The sequence below is a fragment of the Theropithecus gelada genome, chromosome 11, assembly GCF_003255815.1.
Source record: "Theropithecus gelada isolate Dixy chromosome 11, Tgel_1.0, whole genome shotgun sequence".
NCBI lineage: Eukaryota > Metazoa > Chordata > Mammalia > Primates > Cercopithecidae > Theropithecus > Theropithecus gelada.
The window spans coordinates 43,009,279-43,017,390 of NC_037679.1; the positions used below are offsets into that span (position 1 = coordinate 43,009,279).

The 8,112-nt window shown below is 34.0% G+C and overlaps 1 non-coding gene across 1 annotated transcript; it reads right to left on the minus strand.

The window, feature by feature from the left end:
* Nucleotides 1–532: 532 nt before the first annotated feature.
* Nucleotides 533–639, minus strand: LOC112635759. Its single transcript, XR_003122077.1, has one exon. It is a non-coding gene; the product is annotated as a U6 spliceosomal RNA (small nuclear RNA).
* Nucleotides 640–8,112: the final 7,473 nt, after the last annotated feature.

Genomic DNA, 8,112 nt, shown 5'->3' on the forward strand with positions numbered 1-8,112 from the left:
GTCTTTATAGAGACCTAGAGTCAATACTTGATGGAAAGACATTATCCTAAGGATAATTTGCATCAGTTTATGAAGTAACCTTCTCAGAGTTATCTATGAAAAATTTGTTGTTTTTGTTGTTGTTGTTGCAAAGTTCTGGTTCCCTAGGGAAGGGGAAGTACTGCCTTGTCCACTAAGAAAATGTGGAAGTTCAAAATTCTCAGATTCTTCCATGAGTATCCAAACATCCTATCTCATATCTCAGGGTCTACTGCTTTCCCACTAGTGCTCCTACCTGGCATGGTTACACACATAGTTGGTCCTATAAATCTGCCACTTCTGCAATCCAACCTAACCTTCATCTGCAGTCATATTTGCCTGCTGTTTTTCTCAAGTATGCTTTTGCTTTAATTACTGTAGATTTTACATCTCATATCTCCTATGTAAACTCTCTAGAGATATAAGCAGCAGCCAGCAGACTCCACAATCTTTATAATCACTACCATTGGTATCATTGGGAAGTTGATCTTTCTTTTTTTTTTTTTTTTTTTTTTTAAATATGGAACGCTTCACGAATTTGCGTGTCATCCTTGCACAGGGGCCATGCTAATCTTCTCTGTATCGTTCCAATTTTAGTATATGTGCTGCCGAAGCGAGCACGGGAAGTTGATCTTTCAACCCTCTTTCTCTTACTTGCACTTCAACCCATGCCACAATATGTGATAATTTGAATGAGTCTTATGTCATTCTTTGACATGGATTTCCCATGGTTCTTTTCTCTATTCAATTCTCTATAAGTAAGGAATTTATTCATACCTATTTACTCTTCAACCAACCCAATCCTAAAATACTATTTCAAGTGTTTGTTAATGAGAACCACCATAGGAGAAAGTTCACACACCCAAAACGGAAATTTTAAGAAGATAAATTTCCAAAGGACTATTTACAAACGTTTTCATCTAATGAAATCATGAGGGATATACTGGGCTTTGTAAAAGTGTCCCTTTTACCATTCCTAGCCCCAGTGGAAAAAGGGGTGGTGGTGGTGGTTACAGAAGACCAGAAGGAAATATTTGTATAGAATTAGCATGGACTTTCAGTCAAAAGAAATAGCCAGCTCAAAGTTCCTTGTTGCTGGGAAAGGCCCAGGAGAAAAACATCCTGTCCACTTCCTTCTGTCTTCCTTTGTTTCCTTGCTGGGGCTTCCTATTAGTCAAATCAAAACTGAAGCCCAAAGACATTGCAAATTGCTAATATGATTTCTATAAATCTGCTTCCTAGAACAGAGAGAGCAGTAGTTGGAAGAATGGTGAATAAATTTTAAGGGTAAAATACCTCATATATCATCAATTATGAGGACTGCTTGAAATGTTTACAATTTTATGGCTAAAAAACACAGTTTTTTTTTAAAAGAGGAAAGAATTAATCATATTTTAATAGTTGAGTTGTTTTCAAAAACAGCTTAATCAAACATTTACTACCTAGAATATACATAATAATGTAAGATATGTCATATTGAATGTGTCTTATAAATGTCAAGCACACTCAAATTTATTTCATTAACCAATTTGATCTTCAGAAAATTGTCTTGTGTACCCATTGTTAGGCACCATTGTACCAGTCTTGTAGATCTGAAACAGATGTTTGAAGAGGTGATAAAATTGTTTTCAGTCACATCAATCACAAGTGAGAATTTAATACATAATTCCTGCTTTTCTTGACTCCAAAGTCAGGTTATTATACTAATAGGTATAATACTGGGAAACGTTTTGTAGCAATTATCTCTTCCCATATATATTTTATAGTTATTTATTGAGCTTCTTCTATGAGATGGGGAATTTCACAAGAATGTTGATAAATATGAAGGAAGCTATAACTCAGATCTTGTTCATGAGATGATTATAGTGTGTTACAGAGTCAGTCTGCTGGAAGCACTGAGTATATGCAGAACAGGCATGGGAGGCCAGGAGGTGGTTGCATTGTAACCTGCCAGCATTATGTCATAAAAGCTTTCAGTGACCAAAAAAGATTCTGGTTTCCAGGATGCAAGGAAACTAGATATTCTAGTTTCTAGGACAGCAAGTCTCAGAAAACTAGACAGTGTGTTTAATGATGGGCACAACTACTCACAGAGCAAGTGGAAAAAAATCAAGAGCCTAATATGGACTTGAGGTGTGAATAAAGTTTGAGCTCCCCAAAAGACACTGGTAATTTTAAAAATGAGAAAACCCAAAATTGTCTGGCATTTGAAGAAATTTTGGACAGTGTACTGATATCACTGAATAAGAGAGCATAGCCTACCCTTGGTCATCTTGTTATCCACTCTGTCACTTTCATGACTTTGGGTTAACCCTACTTAACAAAATTAACTAGAATGTAAAATGAATATGCCCATAATTTTACATGCACTCCTTCCTCATTTCCTTACCCCAGATCGTTACAAAGAATGCTGTGTATTCGCCCTAAACTATCATTGATTCTGGAAAGTACTTAAAAGGATAAATAAAAGGTACTGAAGTGAAAGCTATGTGTGTTTTATTTTCCACCATGTGGTATTAGGTTGGGTGCCTGCGGATGAAGAAAAATGAAATTCTTTTGCAATATCCATCCTCTCATTCATTTAGTAAAAATAGAAAAAGGCATAGGTCTCCACAATATAAATTTGATGATACACAATAAAAGCAGACTCGTTTTCCTTTAAAATTTATTTTTCAAAATTGGCTCACAGCATTACTAAATGTACACTATTGTTGTGTGTTCTGTGCTTAATTTTCTAATATCCACTTCACCTCCAGTGATTATTACAAGCCTATCCTCACAAGACTATTTCATTGCCAGTGATTGGTACATGGCCCAACCAGGTTGGGCACGATATAATTGTTATCAATGAGAACTAAAGAGAAATCTGTATGGGATTCTGAGACAGTTTTACGTGTTTCTGTAAAAGGGAGTTGAAATATATATATTTCTCGTATGGTCATTGATAAAAAACATCTGTTAAGCTGGGAAGTTCCATGACCATCTCACTACAAACCTGGTAAAATGGCAACATAAAGAGAAGTGCAGAACCAAAAGGAACATAGATAAGTGGGAACAGCATACCAGAAAACAGATCCTGCTTAGATCTCCATCAGCTGAGGTGTCTTTCATATTTGAGTTTATATATTTTTCATTATTTAACCTTATTTTAGTTAGAATTTTCTGTTACCAACAAATTTACCCACCCAAAACTGTAGCCAAAAGCCAAGGCTTGTGTTGAGATGGAGTGAGATTGTTTTCACAGCTGCACACTACAGAAAATAATTCCAACACTTACTAACTGTGCTCAAAAATCATATAGAAGTGTGTGTGTTTTACCTTTGCAACCCCTTTGTCCACACGTCTACATTCAACCCCTTTTATTACTGAAGAATATAACATTGCTTTTCATATCTTATACCTATTACACAGTCTCTTCTGCAAAATCTCTGACAAAAACATTCCCTTATTGCCTGCAGTAATTTGGTGAATGTTCATCCTTCTGTCTTTTGACAATGACTTTTATTTGGAGAATGTACCAATTCTCCCATGTGGCATTTGTCCATCATCTTTTAAGAAAATTGAGTGAAACAGGGAAAATTAGAAGTCAAATACAAAATGTTATACGGGGTGTGGTAGAGATATTGGAAAGAGATAGTAGGAAGGAAAAGCAATATATATTTGTTTATATATGTCCCTACATAGGTAAATAGCATTTTCCAAAAATAAACTGTCAAGTGCCATAAACGGAATATTTGTGTTCCCCTAAATTTTACATGTTGAAATATTCACCGCCAAGATGATGGTATTAAAAGGTGAGATCTTTTGGAGATAATTAGTTCATGATAGTAGAGCTTAAAGTATGGGATTAGTGTCCTTATGAAAAGGCCCCAGAGAATTCTCCTGCATTTTTTCCACTGTGTGGAAAGTCTGCAGTCTGCAACCTGGAAATAGGCTGTCACCAAAACCTTACCATATTGGCACCCTGATCTTGGATTTCCAGTTTCAAGAAATGCAAGAAATAGATTTATATTGTTTATAAGTCATCCAATGTATGATACTCTGTTGTGGCAGTTCCAACTAAGACACCAGGAATTCCTAAATACACACTGGGAAGCAATAAAGAAATTTCAAGCTCGGAGTTAGTGTTTCCTGTTTAAAATTGCAATAGATAAATTTCTGTTGAAATATCTCCTAAGACTGAATTGTGATTACTTTAATTATAGAAAGAACTGTTATTATTTTATAGGCACTAGTATTTTATATTTCAACACCACCTGTGTTTATAGCTTTCTAAAGTGATTAAAAATTGAGTGACTATCATTTGCCCTTAGTCTATGATCGAATCATTCTGTAAATCATTTTAATGTTATATGGAGTAAGGCTGTGATTCAATTAATAATATGCTTACTAACTTAAGTAGTAAACAGAGATTAGTTTTTAAATGTTGAATGTATAATAAAAAAAGGCTATTTGACTTCTTTAATGGCTTTATTTTATTTTCATTGCTTCCAAGTAGCTAATCATCTCTTTTCTATTGATAAAGTCCATTTTAAGGACATTTTGCAACCTGTTCAATAGCATAAGCTTAGTTTCAGTTTTGTTTATAGTGAACTTAATATTAAGAAATATCAATTTCAATGGAGACTCTAAAATAATACTCATTTCTTAAAACATTATAAAGATAACATTCTGGTAAAGACAGACATATTGAGCAACTGTCTAAATGGTTCTTCATAGAAAAAAACCAGAAATATTCAAAATAGACATGGAGACATTACTAATGACATTGAGTGTATAGGATTATACTGGATGCCTTTGACTTTCCTACAACTCTTTCTCTATTACTTTTTTAAACTCAGAATTATGTTGTCTTGCTTAGAATCATCTAATTTTTGTTTCCATATTTTTGAAATGAGGTAATTTTAGAATAAATTTAGTTGAGATATTATGTATATTTATTTGAGATATTTTGTCAATTTATTTTCAGTGGTAAACTGTGAGATAGGGAAATTCTTGGATTATGGCTCTGGCTTCTGTTGGTAAAATGATAAATATACAAATATTTGTTAAAGACACATACACATGCACACACAAACACTTTAAACACAAAAAGAAACCTTTCCTCAAACACTGTATAGTCGATTGCTGAGTGGGGCAGTCATATAGGGTAGTAAGTGCTGTAGGAGACATAAAGCAGAAGAATCCTAATGTAGAGTGAGTCAGAAAAAGTTATTTGAAGAGATGGCTCTAAAGGTTAAATGGAGAGAATAAATTAGACTTAATCAGAAAAAGCACAGTCTATTTTCAGCATATGGAATGCTGGATACAATTTTATAGATCTCCAATAATTTGGGTATATAAAAAAGGTAGGTTAGGAATACCTTGTGGAAACCTTTGATATCTTGATAATGTGTTGTTACTTTCCCCAATGCTTTCAGAAAATATTGTAAAGATTCAAAATAGTGAAATGACTTGTTCATTTGCATTATTTGTGATCAAGGATATTCATGTTCTGACACAGAAAGACAGTAAAAAAAGAAAATAAAAGAAAATTCATGCTGATAAAATAATGCAGCTTAATTAGAAGAGATTAAATATAAATCAAATTTTAGGCTCTTTGGATAAAGAAAGCATGTGGATCTTCTTGAGGTTTTGATATTGGAAATGAAGTAAAGATGATGAATTAGAGGAAAATAAAAGAAATATTCAATTCATTAACACTAAAGGACATAGGACATAGTGTTTGATTTTAGGACAGACATGGATAGAAAACAAGACGGTAGGTTGGGGGAAATAAAAGTGGTGCCTAGGTCTGAGAGTATGAATAATGCATACATGATGGAGACTTTCTCTTAGATATGTATTAAGAAAATTTCAGGACACTTCAAAAACCAACATAAAAATTCCAGTAACTTTTGCAAAAATTCTTAACAAATAAACTATATGCCAAAATTTTAGAAAGATATTTGTCTCAATTATTCATGGACAGTATCATCAATGAAATACAAACTAATTATTTAAAAAATCTCTCAAGATTTAATGAACTTGCTGAATCAAGCAAAACTTGATCTGGAATCTGTATTTCTGAGATTTAGTATTTCCCTGCACATCCCCCAGGCTCTACCGTCTGATTTAAAAACAAATAAAAAATCCCAGCACCAGCACCACCACCACAATAAAAAAACATGCTATAAAACAAGCCCTAAAAATGACACATCACTTCCTGGTGTTTGAAGCCAGTCTGGTTATGGTTAAGATCTGTATTTGAAGAGGTATGAGATTTCTGAATAGGCATTCAGTTTCTCCCCAGGGACATCTCATGACACTTTCTTTGCTATGAGATGCTAGCTGCCATAGAAAATGTTCTATCTTTGTAGCCTCAGCACATAGGAATCACTTATTCATAACTGATCTACCGCTGCTCTTTATTTCTCTTTGATGTTGCATTAAAAATGGCTTTTAGCTAAAGATTTTTCGTTTGATTTTTGGAACTGTAGTAAATGCCACCAATTTTAGGAGGAGTAAGCGTGCGCATATGTGTGCGTGATGGACTGTGTAAGTTCCTATAAATTATATTTCCTCTTTTAAAGAAAATTCAAAGAACTTTTATGTCCATTATCACAGCTGGATGTCATTTGGCAGAATGATTACAACAATGGTAAAATTTTCCAGCCCTACCTGTTTTCACACATTTTACAGTGTGACTTTGCAGTTCTTTCTATTATAAGCCAGAGTTTCTTTCCCCACTCCTTGAATCTGGGATATGACTGTTCTGGGCAGTCGAACGTGTCAAAAGTGACAACTTGCAAGTTCAAAGCTTAAAGTTCAAGTGTCCTTGCATACTTTTCTTCTCCTTCTCGTCCCTCTGTCTTTGTTATGAGATCAAGCCTGGGCTGGCCTAGTGGAGGATGAAAAAGCACATGGAGGGGAGTTGAGTTTTCATAGTTGATGGCAGACTGACCACAGATATGGGAATGCTCCAGACAAAATTAACACAGTTGTTTACCCATCCCACAGATGACTGCAGAAGCATAAGGAAGCCAAGACAAAACCAGAATCGGAAGCCATGCTATAAACTTATCAGCAGTAAGACGCAGATATTATTTGAAGCCACCAAGTTTTGGGGGTGGTTTTTAATGCAAAAGTATGTAGCTATTAAAGTTCTTTATGCACCATGATTATGGAGGCACCATCTTAGTGCCGTCACTAAGGTGGGTAAGAAGCTTTTTGGTTTATTTTGTCATTCTTCATCATAGTCCTTATAATGGACTTAGATTTTTTCTGCTGACATCATGGCTAGTAACGCAAGCCAATATATAAATGGAATCATGATAATGCTATTTGCCTTCACCCTAAATGGGACCATATTAAATGTATTTACATACATTTATTTTAATGACAGTCTTTACATCTATGCCATTGAGTAAAAGAGAGGTATGTGCTGTGGCCAAAATATACATTGCATAACAGATTTATGCTGCCTCTTTTATCCACCACTAATTTTCTTCAACCTAATGGACTCAAGCATTCTTATCTGAGCAAATTATTTCCAAAATCTACCCAAGTTTCTCTTTGTTTTGTGTCAGTAAGAAAGCAAAGTACCTTATAAAATATAAAAATGTCCATACCTTGTTGGAAACTTCATCTGTCTTCCTCAAAAAAGCCATTCATTTTGTGGACTAAATCAAGCTTGATTAATTATAATTCAAGATTTTTTAACTCCTAAAGCTATGATGTATGTAAGTGTGTGTGTGTGTGTGTGTGTGTGTGTGTGTGTCTGCATGTCTATTTCAAAATATGCCTGATCACATAACTTTTTACCTAGATTACGTCTAATAAGGTATTTTCTCTATATTTAACAATGCATCTTTAAAATTGTAGATTTCTGATGACATTATTTTATATTCCTAGATTCAAATAATTTGAGCCAATCACTTACCAGTTTTATTTTTCTATATATTTTTATTGTTTAAACTTAGTGTTTAAACAAATGTCTTGACTAGTAGTGTTCATTTACTTCTTATTTTTCTTTTTCTTAACAATTTACAGCCATTAACTAATAAACATCATGAAAGTCTCTTTACCTTACAGCCTGAAAAAGCTTAACTTACA